This window comes from Ailuropoda melanoleuca, chromosome 12 (genome assembly GCF_002007445.2).
Source record: "Ailuropoda melanoleuca isolate Jingjing chromosome 12, ASM200744v2, whole genome shotgun sequence".
Taxonomy (NCBI): domain Eukaryota; kingdom Metazoa; phylum Chordata; class Mammalia; order Carnivora; family Ursidae; genus Ailuropoda; species Ailuropoda melanoleuca.
The window spans coordinates 66799068-66814370 of NC_048229.1; the positions used below are offsets into that span (position 1 = coordinate 66799068).

At 37.9% G+C, this 15303-nt stretch overlaps 1 long non-coding RNA gene across 2 annotated transcripts in view; it reads right to left on the reverse strand.

The window, feature by feature from the left end:
* LOC109490278 overlaps nt 1-15303 on the reverse strand; it is a 125007-nt gene that overhangs the window by 1719 nt on the left and 107985 nt on the right. For both annotated transcript variants that reach the window (XR_002143578.2, XR_004619085.1), the window contains one exon: nt 9944-10090. This is a non-coding gene — a long non-coding RNA (uncharacterized LOC109490278). The remainder of the gene's footprint in view (nt 1-9943; nt 10091-15303) is intronic.

Here is a 15303-nt window from a genome sequence, read left to right on the forward strand (position 1 = left end):
AAAAAAAAAAAAAAAAAAAAAAAAAAAAAAAAAAAAGGAAAAAAAAGAAAGAAAAAGCGTGGGTTGTTTTCCCATATACCTATCTATGCCGGTGATTTTACATTCTTGTCTTTTCTTTTTTTCTTTTACTATTAAAAAAAAAAAAAAACCTTAACCCTGTTACATTGTGTCCTTTTGAAGGTACTATTGGTCTGGGAAACAGAAGTCCACAGGGCCTCCCTAATGTCTTTGGAGCTTAAACCCCTTGTATATTTGCCCCTTTTCAATAAACGCCCCACGTTGATAGCACAGAGGAGCCCGGCATGCACTGTATGGGAAAGCAGTCCACCTTGTTACAGTTTTAAATTTCTTGCTATCTTAGCATTCAGATACCAATGGCTTGCTAAAAGAAAAAAAAGAAATGTAATGTCTTTTTATTCTCAGGTCAATCGCTCACACTTTGTTCTGTTTTCAGAATCATTGTTTTATAATATATATTTTTTCAGTTTTTTTTTTTTTTTTTTTTTTTTTGTTCCAGAAGAGATTTTTTTGTTTTTTTAATTTAAAAACGGGCAGAAAGTATTCGAGAAAAACAATGTGAACTGCTTTAGCTTTCTGGGGATTTAAAGGATAGCTTTTCTGCTGAAGCCAATTTCAAGGGGAAAAGTTAAACACTCCCACTTTCAGAAAAAAAAAAAAAACCCCACACACAGAGTGTTGAGGACTTGTAGCTTAAAAAAAATAAGTTTTAAAAACTGACTTTCTGTATTTATGATAGATATGACCATTTTTGGTGTTGAGTAGATTGTTGCATTGGAAATGAACTGAAGCAGTATGGTAGATTTAAAAGGAAAAAAAAAAACCTTTTGTGTACATTTAGCTTTTTGTATGGTCCAGCTGACAGCTCCTCATTTGATGTTGTCTTGTTCATTCCTAGCAGATAGATTGCAATCCGTTGATTCGCCTAAGCTTTTCTCCCCTTTGTCCCTTAATTCCACTTTCTCCTTCCTCCTTCACCCTATAATCTCCCACTTAAGGTAGCTGCCTTCATTTCTTAGAGGGTAGCTGCAGAATTATTTTATAAAACTAAAGAAAGAATTTCAAAAGGTTCTAGGGGTCATTAGGATCCTCACAGATTATTTTTGGTTGGGGAGTTGAAACTTTTTAAAGGCATATAATTCTAGTTACCTATGTCTGTAAGCCTTGTGCCATTTATTTTTTATTTATCCTTTCTTTAGCTGTTCTTTTTATCCCTTCTTTTCCTCCTTGTTTGGTAGGATGCTTCAAGTATTCTTTTCCTAAACTAAAGCATTTGTTTCGGTTTGTGTAATTGGGCTGTGTGCTTTTCTTTCTAAAAAAGTTTTTGGTTAGGGGTTTTGTTTTTGTTTTCTTTCCTCTCAGAAAAAGAAATTTCATGCTTTAAATAAAATCCAAAGACACACCCTTTCACTGCTGATGCAGAAAAAAGGGAAAGGGTTCTTGTTACTTGAGAATTTGTTTCTGATTTAAACAAACAAGACTTAGTTTAATAAAAGAAAGTGTAAAACAAAAGATTCCCAGGTTGTTATGTGCTTCTTCTGCAAGCAGAGAGGCAACTGTTAATGACAATTCCATATACCAAAAGACACATTTTTTACTTCAAAGTTTTGTCCTTGTGTTAGGCAGTCTGAGCGGCGAGTGATCCAGAGTGCAGCCAACAAAGAAGCAGATAGCAATGTACAGAAAGCAAAAAAGGAACCGTATGTGAGGCACTTGTATTTATGTTAATATCTGTATTCCTGTAACACATAACACAACTCAACATACACCCTTTCTCATCTTAAAACAACGGTCTGAACTTTGAAAGGAAAACTTTGTGCTGCTAAAACATAGATTTTGGAGACAAATAGATGCTTTGCTGTTTCACTTTCATAGCCAAACATCAACAGAAACAATCTCCCCTTGCCCCGAAAGTGTGAAATCCTCCCCTTCATTCTCTTCCTTATGTTTCAAAAGGGAACTTCGAAGACTGTGAATGCAGGTTCCATTGGTCATCTTTCGGGCTTCTTTCCCCAGTGCTGAAGCCACTCAACGACTTTGCAAAAGACTGGAGCATTCCAAGATCTGAAAATGGATTTCTTTTTTTTTCTTTTTTCTCTTCTTCTTTTTTAGCCGGGACTATTTTATTTTTATGAATTTGTTTTTGGTTTAATGAAAGAGTAGATCCAGAACTGTTGTATATATTTCTAACTAGGCTGATGCACAGTGCAAATTCCTTTTTTTAAATTTTTTTTTAAGTAGAAATACTAAAGAGTACCATCTAACTATTCATACCAGTATCCAGTTGTAGCATAAGGTGTCAAAAACAAGTACACAAAAACATTTGCTGTTTTAAAAAGCTCTTTTCTTTTAACAAGAATTCTTGTATTTCTCCCTGTGTTTGAGATGAACATTTTTAAATTTTAAAGTTGTACAGTTTTTTGTTTTCCATTATTTTATCTTGTTTGTAACTCTATGAAATATATATATATTTTTTGCCATTTAACTGTTGTATGTTACTCTGTGTCTGTATCATATAGAAAAAAAAATGTTTGTTTTTGGTTCTCTATGTGATACCAATTAACAATTTAACACTAGCTTTACCTGTCAAATTCTGCTAGGTTTTTTTCTGAAAACTTTGTTTTTAAAAATGATATTGCTTGGTAATAGTGCAATTTCTGTCCCTTCCCCCCCCCAACTTTAAGTTCATTTCCTTGTAATTTTGCCACCCCCTCCACAACAGTTGTTTTTGTTTGTTTGTGTGTTTTGAGCTACTATGCCATCCTCCCTGTGTGAGGCAGAGTGACTGTCAGTGTTTTGTTATGCCATGCCTTGACTTGTGGGTGTATCTGGCAACAGCAAGGTGGTTGGGTAGGTTGGCTAAGCATGCTTCTACCCACCAGTGTTTCTCAGAGGGTTATGTGATTGTTTCATCCTGGAGTGGGCTGCACATTTGATGCTTTCCTCTACAATGCCACCACCCACATACATGTTCATTCAAAAAAGGAAAAAGAATTCTCAGCATTAACTCAGAAGTAGCAAAGCAGTCAGTGATGGTGACAGTTAGAGGTCAAATATGAGCTAGTTAGATGTTTGTGGGTTGACATCCACTATGGCTGTGACTGGTATCATTTACAAAGCATGAATTCACTATGATGCTCAACAGTTCAGATTGGTCTCACTAGGAGAATTTAACTCCTGTCTGTTGCATAGTAGGTAGCTGAATAGGATATCTCAACTCACTTTTTAAATCAGTTCTTCACCTCTATTGACACTTCATATTTTGGTTGTTTTTGGGTTTTGTTTTTTTTTTTTTTTTGGTTTTGGTTTTGGTTTTGTTTTCCCAAATACTCTGAGGTGTGGGTTGGCGCCTGACACCATTCAGTCATGGCACCACATGAACCCACCGAATGGAACTTATTTCAACCATCCTTTCTTCGTCCTTCCAAAAAAAAAAAAACTTAAGAAGGACACACACACACACACACACACACACACACACACACACACACGGAAGAGTTTAATAAATCTAGGAAGTTGTTTAATTAAAAGCTATTTAAAGAGATGAATGTGGCCAAAGTTTTACATGATTGAAAATAAAGTAAAACAGACGGCATGTGTTTAACCTGAGTTTATCAGGCATGGCAGGAAGTTGCAGGAGAGAGAGGCAGTGACCCAAGCCAGTGCACTTGATGTTCATGGACATATATTTTTTTTAAATAAATTAAATTAAAACATTTTAAATAGAAGCATAAATTGAGTTGGTTGTTTGTTGGCGCTGAGATACTGCCCACTGTGAAACAAAGCTTTGACTAGTTTTTTTGGTTTGTTTGTTTACTTTCTTGGGGGGGGAGGGGGGCAAGTTTGGGTAGGAAAGAAAGCATAAATGAACGTGACCCTGAGGTGAAGAGGTATATGAACAGCCTTTGCAATGTACAAAAAACAAAAAACAAAAAAACAAAAAAAAAATAGAGCAAGTGAAACCAAAAATGATGTTCTTGGTGTTTTTCTATAATGTAGTCTTGTTAGCTTTTTTGTTACTGTAACAATGCTGATCTCGAACTGTACCAAAATACATGGAGACTAACAGAACCACATGGAACTTTCAAACTGAAAAAAAAAATTTGTCACAAAAACTTTGTTGTCATAGTTAAGTTGATTGTAGATGGTAATTGAATATACTCCTTTGAAAATATTTCATCAAGTATGTTTCCTGCTCATTGTGATACATTAAAAAAATATGAGCAAAAGTTCTTGTCTTATGCCATCAGATTTTGTGTGCATGGATGTGTGAGAGAGAAAGAGATTGATGGCTGGAAAAGTGTAAATTTGAACGGTATCTTGAGGTTGCATGTACTCATACCAAGGTACATAGCTCTTTAGTATTTCTAAATGTCCTTGTATTTCCTATCTCCTGGTGTTCATTGAGGAAGTGCAGCAAGTTTTGGCCGTGGTGCTAACTAGCTTATTTCATTGAGAAGGGTAAGCTAAACAGCTTGGGTGATATCTGACCCTCAAGAGCCCTAATAGTACCTGTATTTTTTTCTCAAATGTTTCTATGAGAATTGTGGACACTTGGCACAGCCACGAGCCAGTAAGTTTTGCTGATGGCCGGAAGAGAGGTAAGATAAACTTTCTGAGATGGGAATTGGATCCTGTACCTGTTTATGACAGAAGGATGTGAAAGGTAAGTTGAATTAAGTGGGTGATTCACTACATTTACCTTTCCTATCAAAGAACTTCTCTAAACCCCTTTTAGAGCAGAATTTGAGATAAGAACAGTCCGCAAAATAGTAATAGCGTTAGTCATTCCTACATACAAGAGAATACTCAATCCTCTTATAAAAAACTCTGTTACAGCACAAAATGCCTGAAAGTCATTAATAAGGAGTATATCCAAGATCAGGCCCAAAGGCCTTCCATTCATCTCTAATTTATAGCCACAGCTAATAAATAATTTAAACTCTATTAGCTAGGCTTGGACAGCATTGCAGGCTAGCTGTGTCCTTGCAAGGTCTGTGGCATCTGCCCTTGGCCAACAGGGGTCTTTTCTACCCCAGGAGTTAAGCTATGAAATCCTCTTCTATTGGCTCTTAAAGTCATTGTCAACCCAGTCTTTTTTCTTAGTTCTCGGAGCAGGCATTCAAGAAGAAGCAATGACCCTATTAGCTAAAAATTTCAAAGAATTCTACAACTGGCACAGGCATTGCTAGTGCTTAGAAAGAAAAAGTTGGTTCCCTTGCCAATGCTAGAACCTCTATGCCAAACAAGTAGTGTCCCTGATACTATCCCTAATAAAACCGTGATCTTTCCCCAGGCATTGTACCTTCCTTTTGGGCGTTCCCACAGAAGCACATGGCTTCTATGTCAGTATGTTTTCTTGGCACACAGTTATGTCACTGATCTTTCTTCTGACCCCACGAAAAGGTACAGAATGATAAAAATTGTTCAGACCTAAAGCCACGTCTGCCTTTCTAAGCCATAATTATTTTAGGATCTGGCAGGATCACATTGAAACATTTTAAATGCAACTATTTTGCAGAGAGGTTTTGCTGCCTCAGCTCTACAGAAAGGTGACTACAATTCAAATTCTTCTACAGATAAATTTTTAACAAGAAAATAAGACGAAACCTCAGTGATGGTTGAGCCCTTTGTATCAGAAAATCTCTGAGCACCTGAATTACATTGAAAGAGGGTTGGGCAAGAGACTCTGTTACTAGAAAAGCTTTTTCTTAAGGGAAAAGAAGGCTTCCAATCTGGCTTCAATATCATGCTCATGTGGATATTAATCTCCTTGGAATTCATAGCCTTCCCCCCCCTGGAAAATGTGAAACGGCAACATCTTAAAACGGCTGATGTGTGTTAGGTAGCTGTTTCTAATTTTGCTTTAAAGAAATGTCTGTAGTGCCTAGCTCCTGTTATAGACTAATGACCTTCCAAATCTCACTTTTAACAAGTTTAGACTTTAGGTTACAAGAGCACAAGCAGTTTAAGAGTCAAGTTGAAGGATGAGAAGTTTGCACCTGCTGCTCTGCTCTGCAGCCTTAATTACAGCAGGACACATGTGCTCACTCAGTCTCTGTACATTACTGCTGGGGGTGGACCAGCCAAGGCTCTGGCAAAACTTGTAAAGAAATTAGTGCTCTCAAGGCCATTAAAGTAGAGACAGCTTTCCATTACTTTTTACTTCACAGCAAAGGTGGGTATTTTCCTTCCTTCTTTCCTTCCTACCTTCTTCCCTCCCTTCTTTCCTTCATCCTTTTTTAAATTAAAGGCACACGTTTTAAGATGTCTTAGCCAATTAGTTTAGATTCCTCTCAGTCTATCTTACTGAGTTTTTAAATTATAGGTGCAAAAATAAATTTGTTCTTGATCCTTTATGACTGCTTCATTTCTTATCCTATATGGAACAAAGAGACTATGTAATCCAATTTATGAATCCCTTAAGATGGGAATCAGAGCTTTCAGATGAACAGTTTCACTCTTGGGCCAAGATTCTTTGGGCTAAGAAATGAGAAAAGAAGCAGGTGAGAGTAGCAACTGAGGAAGGCATCAGTAAATATTCTCTGCCTCTCTGTAATGCCAAATACTTCTTGAGACTTGCTCTTCCTTGTCTTCCTATTCTCCATACACTACTCTTTCTTAAGCTCCCTTATATGTTGCTTCTGTCTTTTAGACCCCCTCTGTAATACCTTATATTTACATGACACTTGAAAAGTACTTTTGTAAAATTACTTCTTGCTTGTTCCTTAAAATGATCAATAAGCTAGGCAAAGTGGGTGACATCTCGGGCATTCAGGAGAGGGAGGTAAAGAGTGAGGGGAAAAGGCACTATCCATATGTGTAGCCTTTGTCCAGTCCCTCCTGCCCCACCATACCCCCCACACACACTATTTCCTGAGAGACGCTAAGGAAGAGTGGCTGAGAATGTGGGTTCAGAAATCAGACTAATAGGGTTCATTCTGACTCCAGCACTGTGACCTTGATTGTGTTATTTATTCCCACTGTAAAATGAGGATAATGGTACCTGCTTCACAGGGTTGTTGCAAAGATTAAACAATATATGCAAAAACGTTTTGAACACTGCCTGGTACATAGTGAACGATAAATATCTGTTGCGAATATTTTTGTCAGTTTTACCTCTCCAAGTCTTCTTTGCTGTAGGTCCCTTAGGACTGCAGCTAAGTCTTGCTTTAATTCACAGAGGGTTTGGGCGCTGCAGTTGTATAGATCAGTCCCATCAAGGCTTTGTCTTACGTTTCTATCTGATGCCTCCCTGTCCGTACACATCTCAGAGGACCCAGAGGCCCCTCAGGGAGGTTCTGCAGTACCGGAGGTTCTGCAGTACCGGAGCTTGCATTCCAGTCTCTCAGGGCCCCACTTCTACTGATGAATTTGGTCAGAAGAAAGGATGGCTTTCATTTGCTTTTGTTTGAAAAAGTAGACCTAGTCCTTCTTTACCATCCCTTGACAGGTGAGTACCTTAAATGTGTGGGATTACGGGCAGAGAAAATGGAATAGGTTGTGACAATTTGCCCACTGCCACAGCCTGTTTTGAGGTGGTTCAGGTACACCGTTTAGGAGCTGCAGCATCTAAAATGAGACTGTGAAGGGGGCGCCTGGGTGGCTCAGTCGTTAAGCATCTGCCTTCGACTCAGGACCTGATCCCAGGGTCCTGGAATCGAGCCCCGCATCAGGCTCCCTGCTCTGCTGGGAGCCTGCTGCTTCCTCTCCCACTCCCCCTGCTTGTGGTCCCTCTCTCGCTAGCTGTCTCTCTTTGGGGGGCCTGGGTGGCTCAGTTGTTAAGCATCTGCCTTCGGCTCAGGGCGTGATCCCAGTGTTATGGAATCGAGCCCCGCATCAGGCTCCTCCACTGGAAGCCTGCTTCTTCCTCTCCCACTCCCCCTGCTTGTGTTCCCTCTCTCTCTGTCTCTCTCTGTCAAATAAATAAATAAAATCTTAAAAAAAAAAAAGACTGTTAGAGTGAATGAACTGGACGTGAGACAAAACTGACAGAAGAATACACAGAAAGGAATGTAGCAAGAGGATCTTTCCTCCCAAAACACAGGCAGAGTTTTAAAAATATTATTATTCTAGTAACCTGCAAAATAAACATCTGGAAGAGGCATGGGAACAAGTGAAAAAAAAATTAGCACAGAGAAAAGGTTTGAATAGAATGTTTCCATGATAGCCTCTGCATCTAAGAACTCAGCAGTAATACAGGCTTTAGATGGCTATAGTTCCATCTGTGAACTTTCTCCATTTTTAAAACAGTGACTACTGGAAATACAAGTGCAGATATTGGTGTGAGAGGACTAGTAAAAGCTATGGAGGATGACTGGTGGGTGATTTTTCCTTTTCTCTGAGGATAACAACCTATAAATGTAGTCTGACATATTGCCTGTAGATAGGATTTCATCATAGGGAGTCTGCATTTGATTTGTTTTATGGTTCTAAGTTTGACAGTGAATAACTTTCAGAATCTGATTTGTATTCAGCTGAACTGATTTGTTTTTTCAAAACTGTAAAGTCGCTACTGCATCTGAACGGCTTCCAACAAGAAATCTGCTGTCATCTTTTTTTTAATAATTTTTTTTTCCCTCTAGTTGCTATTAAGGTTCCGTTCTTTATCACTAGTTTTATCACATCATGTTTTGATTACGATGTACCTTGGTTTAGTTTTACTTCTGTTTCTTATGCTTGGGGTTCGTTGAGCTTCTTGGATCTCTGGGTATTACTTTTCATCAAAAACGGAAATTCTTCAGCCATTGCTTCTTCAAATATTTTTTTCTTTCCCCTCTCCTTCCTGCTGCCCCCCTTTGCAGGGACTTCAATTATATACGTGTCAGGCCATCTGAGGTTAACCTGTAGGTTGCTGATGCTCTGGTTTCATCAGAGGATGAAGCTGGGGAGAGGAGAGAGGGTTACTCTTTTCTCTGTGGGCTTCATTTTCCATAGTTTCCAATGCTGGGCCTTTAAGTCCACTTATCTTTTCTTCTTATGTGCCATTAATCTCATCCAGTGTTTTTTCATTTCATATAGTTTTCATCTCTAGAAGTTTGAGAGGTTTTTTTTATATCTTCCTTGTTTTGGAACATGGAAATACAGTTATAATTCCCTTACTGTCATCCTCTTCTAATCCTAATATCTACATAAGTTTTGCATTGATTCAATTGAGTGATTCTTCTCCTCATTACGAGTTGTGTTTTCCTGCCTCGTCATGTGTCTGGTGATCTTTGATTAGAACCTAATCATTGTGAATTTGCTTTGTTGGGTAGCTATTTTTGAATTCCTATAAATTTCAAGTTTTTTATGTGATGTGAAAACAGTTTGATCCCTGTGCATCTTGTTTTTAAATTTTGTTGAGTAGGATGAAAACACTATTGTTATGTGATCTGAAAACAGTTTGATCCTTGTGCATCTTGTTTTTAAATTTTGTTGAGTAGGATGAAAACACTATTGTTATGTGATCTGAAAACAGTTTGATCCCTGTGCATCTTGTTTTTAAATTTTGCTGAGTAGGATGAAAACACTATTTAGTTGAGGGCTAATTATTCCCTACTAGTGCAAGGGACCCTTCTGAGAATTCTACTCAAATGTCTCATGGGGAAAAAAAATGTCCCATGAACTTTACCAATCTGTGTGAACATCAGGTGCTGCTCCCTCTTATCCTTTGGGCTAGTTCTTTCCCAGCCTCACGTAGTTCCCTAACATGCAAGCATTGGTCAGCACTTTTATGAATACTTTTGGGGAACCCTGTAAAGATCTCCAGAGTTCTCTCTTTTCTGGTACTGTGTCCTGCAAATTCTAGCTGCCTTGGTTTCCCCAGACTCAGCTTTATCTCCTTAAGTCACAGAGTCTGCTGGGTTCCACCTAGGTTCCATATCCTGTGCTGTGGCCTGGAACCTCTCTTAACACAGTAAGATGGAATAATCATAGGGCTTACCTTGTTTGTTTCTCATCTCTCAGCCATCACTGTCCTTCACTGTGTGATGTTCAGTGACTCAAGAACCATTCTTTCATGTATTTTGTCTTGTCTTTTTAGTTGTTTCAGCTGGGAAGGTTCAGTCTGGTCTCTGTTACTCCATCTCAGCTGGAAGCAAAAGTCAAATTTAGTTTTTAGATATATGCAAGTAAAGTCCTGTATACCTTATTTCCCCAGCACACTTCTCTGAACATGACATGGTACTGATTCACTCTTAGGATAAAGATTGTAACTAATTCATCCTTTTCCTTAATCACAGTAATCACAAGTGGAAGAAGGGTAGAAATGCACAAATTCTTCTAGCCACTTTTTGCCATACCAAAATGCCAAGTAGAATGGGAAGCCATTTCTTAGGTTTCAAAGTCAGACCATGGCAGCAGATGTATTTCTGGTAGTAAAACACTATATTAGGTCTTCCCACTTAAAGGACTATCACTATTCATAAAGTTATTTAAGTCTTCAAAACAAAACAAAACACTTCCATTTCATTGTCTTGCTTCACTCAGATCAGGACACCTAAGTGTGGCTCAAGGAGACCCATTAATTTGGAAGTGTGGCTCACACTCAGAGATGGACTCATTGCACTATACAGAGGAATAATAAAAATCAGGCCCCAGCACTGAACTAGTTATTCTTGCTAAACACAAATCATGGGGTTTTTTTTTTTTTGTATGCTTATTATTTTGGCAAACATTTGTTTCTAATTAAATTGGACATATAATACATCTATAATAGATGAAATTCTTAAGGTGTTAACTCATTACTTGCTTTTTAAACTCTCAAGATTTGTTCCAGGGTACCTTTCCCACTATATTTATTTATAAATAATCTACTCCACTAAAATTAGCCTACCTTCCAAACACACCCTTTACTTTCCCCTCTACATTTAAAGGTTTAGAAATGTCATTTATTCCATGACATCTCACCACATCTTTCCAGACCCTCTTCTGACCCTTATTATAGCACACATAATGTCTTTTTGGCAATGATCCATGTATCTGTTTTATCCTTAGATCACCTGCTATCCTACATTTAATGATTGAATGACTAGTAACTTAAAGAATAAATAAAGGAAAGGGTAGTCACTTTCATCTTTATGCTTTTTAATAGGAAGAGAGGTCTTAAATGAGTACAGATCAAATTATATATAAGTAGGCTAAAACACTTCAAAAATGTTTCAGTACCAAACCCATAGGTAAGGGAGAATATCTTCCAGCAGATAGTAAAGGAAAATAGAAATGAATGAAAAAATCAAATGGGACAAGATTAAAAACTATACAAGGCAAATGTTTGCTTTTTAGGAGAAAAAATATTTGCAATAAAAAAGAGTCTAGAAATTTAGTAATAACAGTTGACACCCTTTGTAGCTTTCACCAAATTGAAGGATGGTATTAAGTAGTTATTTGAAAAGAGTTACATGGTTATGTTTTTCTAATCAAAACGTAAATGTTTGAACAAATTGTAGCTGAGAACTTCCCTAATCTGGAAAAGGAAACAAGCATTTGTGTCCAAGAGGCAGAGAGGACCCCTCCCAAGATCAATGAGAACAGACCTACACCACGTCACATCATAGTGCAATTCGCAAATATTAGATCCAAGGATACAGTCTTGAAAGTGGCCAGGGGAAGAAAATCCTCACGTACAGAGGGAGGAATATCAGAATAATGTAAGAACTATCTACAGAAGCAAGGTATTTTCAGAGCTCTAACTGAGAAGAACATGCAGCCAAGGATCCTTTATCCAGCAAGGCTGTCATTCTGAATTGATGGGAGAGACAAGGACCTTCCAAGACCAGCAGAAACTGAAAGAATATGTGACCACCAAGCCAGCCCTACAAGAAATATTAAGGGGGGTTCTATAAAAGTAAAAAGACCCCAAGAGTGATACAGAACACAAAGTTACAATCTATAGAAACAAAGACTTCACAGGCAACATGACATCATTAAAATCATATCTCTCAATAATCACTCTCAATGTGAACGGCCTAAATGCTCCCATAAAATGCCACAGGGTTGCAGATTGGATAAAAAGACATGACCCATCCATTTGCTGTCTACAAGAGACTCATTTTGAACCTAAAGATACATTCAGACTGGAAGTGAAGGGATGGAAAACCATTTTTCATGCCAATGGACATCAAAAGAAAGTTGGGGTAGCAATTCTCATATCAGACAGATTAGATTTTAAACTAAAGACTGTAGTTAGAGATACAGAAGAACAATATATTATTATTAAAGGATGTATCCAATAAGTGGATATGACAATTAAAAATATCTATGCCCCCAACAGGGGAGCAGTTAGATACACAAGCCAACTCTTAACCAGATTAAGAGACATACAGATAATAATACGTTAATAGTAGGGGACCTCAACACTCCACTCTCAGCAATAGACAGAACACATAACCAGAAAATCCACAAAGAAACAAGAGCTTTGAATGACATACCAGACCAGATGGACCTCATAGATATATACAGAACACTATACCCCAGAACAACAGAATACTCATTCTTTTCAAATGCACATGGAACTTTCTCCAGAATAGACCATATACTGGGTCACAAAACAGGTCTCAACTGATACCAAAAGACTGAAATTATTCCCTGCATATTCTCAGACCACACTACTTTGAAACTGGAACTCAAATCACAAGGAAAAATTTGGAAGAAACTCAAACACTTGGAAACTAAGAACCATCCTGCTCAAGAATGACTGGGTAAACCAGGTAATTAAGAAGGAGATTAAGCAATTTCTGGAGACCAATGAAAATGAAAACACATCGGTCCAAAATCTATGGGACACTGCAAAGACGGTCCTAAGGGGAAAATACATAGCCATCCAAGCCTAACTCAAAAGGACAGAAAATCTAAAATGCAGTTTTTATATTCTCACCTCAACAAGATGGAGCTGGAACAGAAGAACAGGCCTAACCCATGCAAGAGAAGGCAGGTGATCAAGATTAGAGCAGAGATCAATGGATTAGAAACCAGGAACACAGTGGAGCAGATCAACAGAAATAGAAGCTGGTTCTTTGAAAGAATAAATAAGATCGATAAACCACTGGCCAGACTTATTCAAAAGAATAGAGAAAGTATTTATTCAAAAGAATAGAGAAATTAATAAAATTATGAATGAAAGGGGAGAGATCACAACCAACACCAATGAAATAGGAAGGATCATTAGAAACTTTAATCAACAACTTTATGACAATAAATTAAACAACCTGGAAGAAATGGATGCCTTCCTGGAAACCTATAAACTACCAAAACTGAAACAAGAAATTGATTATTTAAGCAGACCGATTAATTATGAAGAGATTGAAGCAATGATCAAAAACCTCCCCAAAAACAAGAATCCAGGGCCTGACGGATTCCCTGGGTACTTCTACCAAACATTCAAAGATGAAATAATACCTATTCTCATGAAGCTGTTTCAAAAAATAGAAACAGAAGGAAAACTACGAAACTCATTTTATGAGGCCAGATATTACCTTGATCCCCAAAACCAGGCAAAGACCCCATCAAAAAGGAGATTTACAGACTGATATCCCTGATGAATATGGACGCCAAAATTCTCAACAAGATCCTAGCTAATAGGATCCAACACTACATTAAAAGGATTATCCATCATGACCAAGTGGGATTCATCCCTGGGATGCAAGGGTGGTTCAACATTCGCAAATCAATCAGTGTGACAGATCATATCAACAAGAAACGAGTCAAGAACCATATGATCCTCTCAACTGATGCAGAAAAACATTTGACAAAATACAGCATCCTTTCCTGATTAAAACCCTTCAGAGTGTAGGGATAGAGGGTACATTCCTCAATTTCATAAAAACCATCTATGAAAAGCCTACAGCGAATATCATTCTCAATGGAGAAAAGCTGAAAGCCTTTCCCTTAAGATCAGGAACACAACAAGGATGCCCACTCTCGCCACTATTATTCAACATAGTACTAGAAGTCCTTGCAACAGCAATCAGACAACAAAAAGGGATAAAAGGTATCCAAATCAGCAAAGAAGAAGTCAAACTGTCTCTCTTCGCAGATGACATGATACTCTATATGAAAAATCCAAAAGACTCCACCCCCAAATTATTAGAACTTATAAAGCAATTCAGTAATGTGGCGGGATAGAAAATCAATGCTCAGAAATCAGCTGCATTTCTATACGCAAACAATGAGACTGAAGAAAGAGAAATTAGGGAATCCATTCCATTTAAAATAGCACCAAAAATAATATGTTATCTCAGAATTAACTTAACCAGAGACGTAAAGGATCTATATTCTAGAAACTACAGATCACTCTTGAAAGACACTGAAGAAGACACAAAAAGATGGAAAAACATTCATGCTCATGGACTGGAAGAATTAACATAGTTAAAATGTCTACGCTACCCAGAGCAATCTACACTTTCAATGCCATCCCGAACAAAATACCAATGACATTTTTCAAAGAGTGGGAACAAACAGCCCTTAAATTTGTGTGGAACCAGAAAAGGCCCCGAATCACCAAGGAATTGTTGAAAAGGAAAAACAAAGCTGGGGGCATCACGTTGCCTGATTTCAAGCTATACTACAAAGCTGTGATCACCAAGACAGCATGGTACTGGCACAAAAACAGACACATAGACCAATGGAACAGAATAGAGAACCCAGAAATGACCCTCGGCTCTATGGGCAACTAATCTTTGATAAAGCAGGAAAAAACATCCAGTGGAAAAAAGACAGTCTCTTCAATAAATGGTGTTGGGAAAATTGGACAGCTACATGCAAAAGAATGAAACTAGACCACTCTCTCACACCATACACAAAGATAAACTCCAAACGGATGAAAGACCTCGATGTGAGACAGGAATCCATCAAAATCACAGAANACAGGAATCCATCAAAATCCTAGAGGAGAACATAGGCTGCAACCTCTTTGACATCAGCCACGGCAACTTTTTTCATGACACATCTCCAAAGGCAAGAGAAACAAAAGATAAAATGAACTTGTGGGACTACATCAAGATAAAAAGCTTCCGCACAGCCAAGGAAACAGTCAAAAAAACTAAGGCAGCCCACGGAATGGGAGAAGATATTTGCAAATGACACTACAGCTAAAAGATTGGTATCCAAGATCTACAAAGAACTTCTCAAACTCAATACACGAGAAACAAATAATCAAATAATAAAATGGGCAGAAGATATGAACAGACACTTTTCCAATGAAGATATACAAATGGCTAACAGATGAAAAAATGTTCAAAATCATTAGCCATCAGGGAAACTCAAATCAAAACCACCTTGAGATACCACCTTACGCCAGTTAGAATG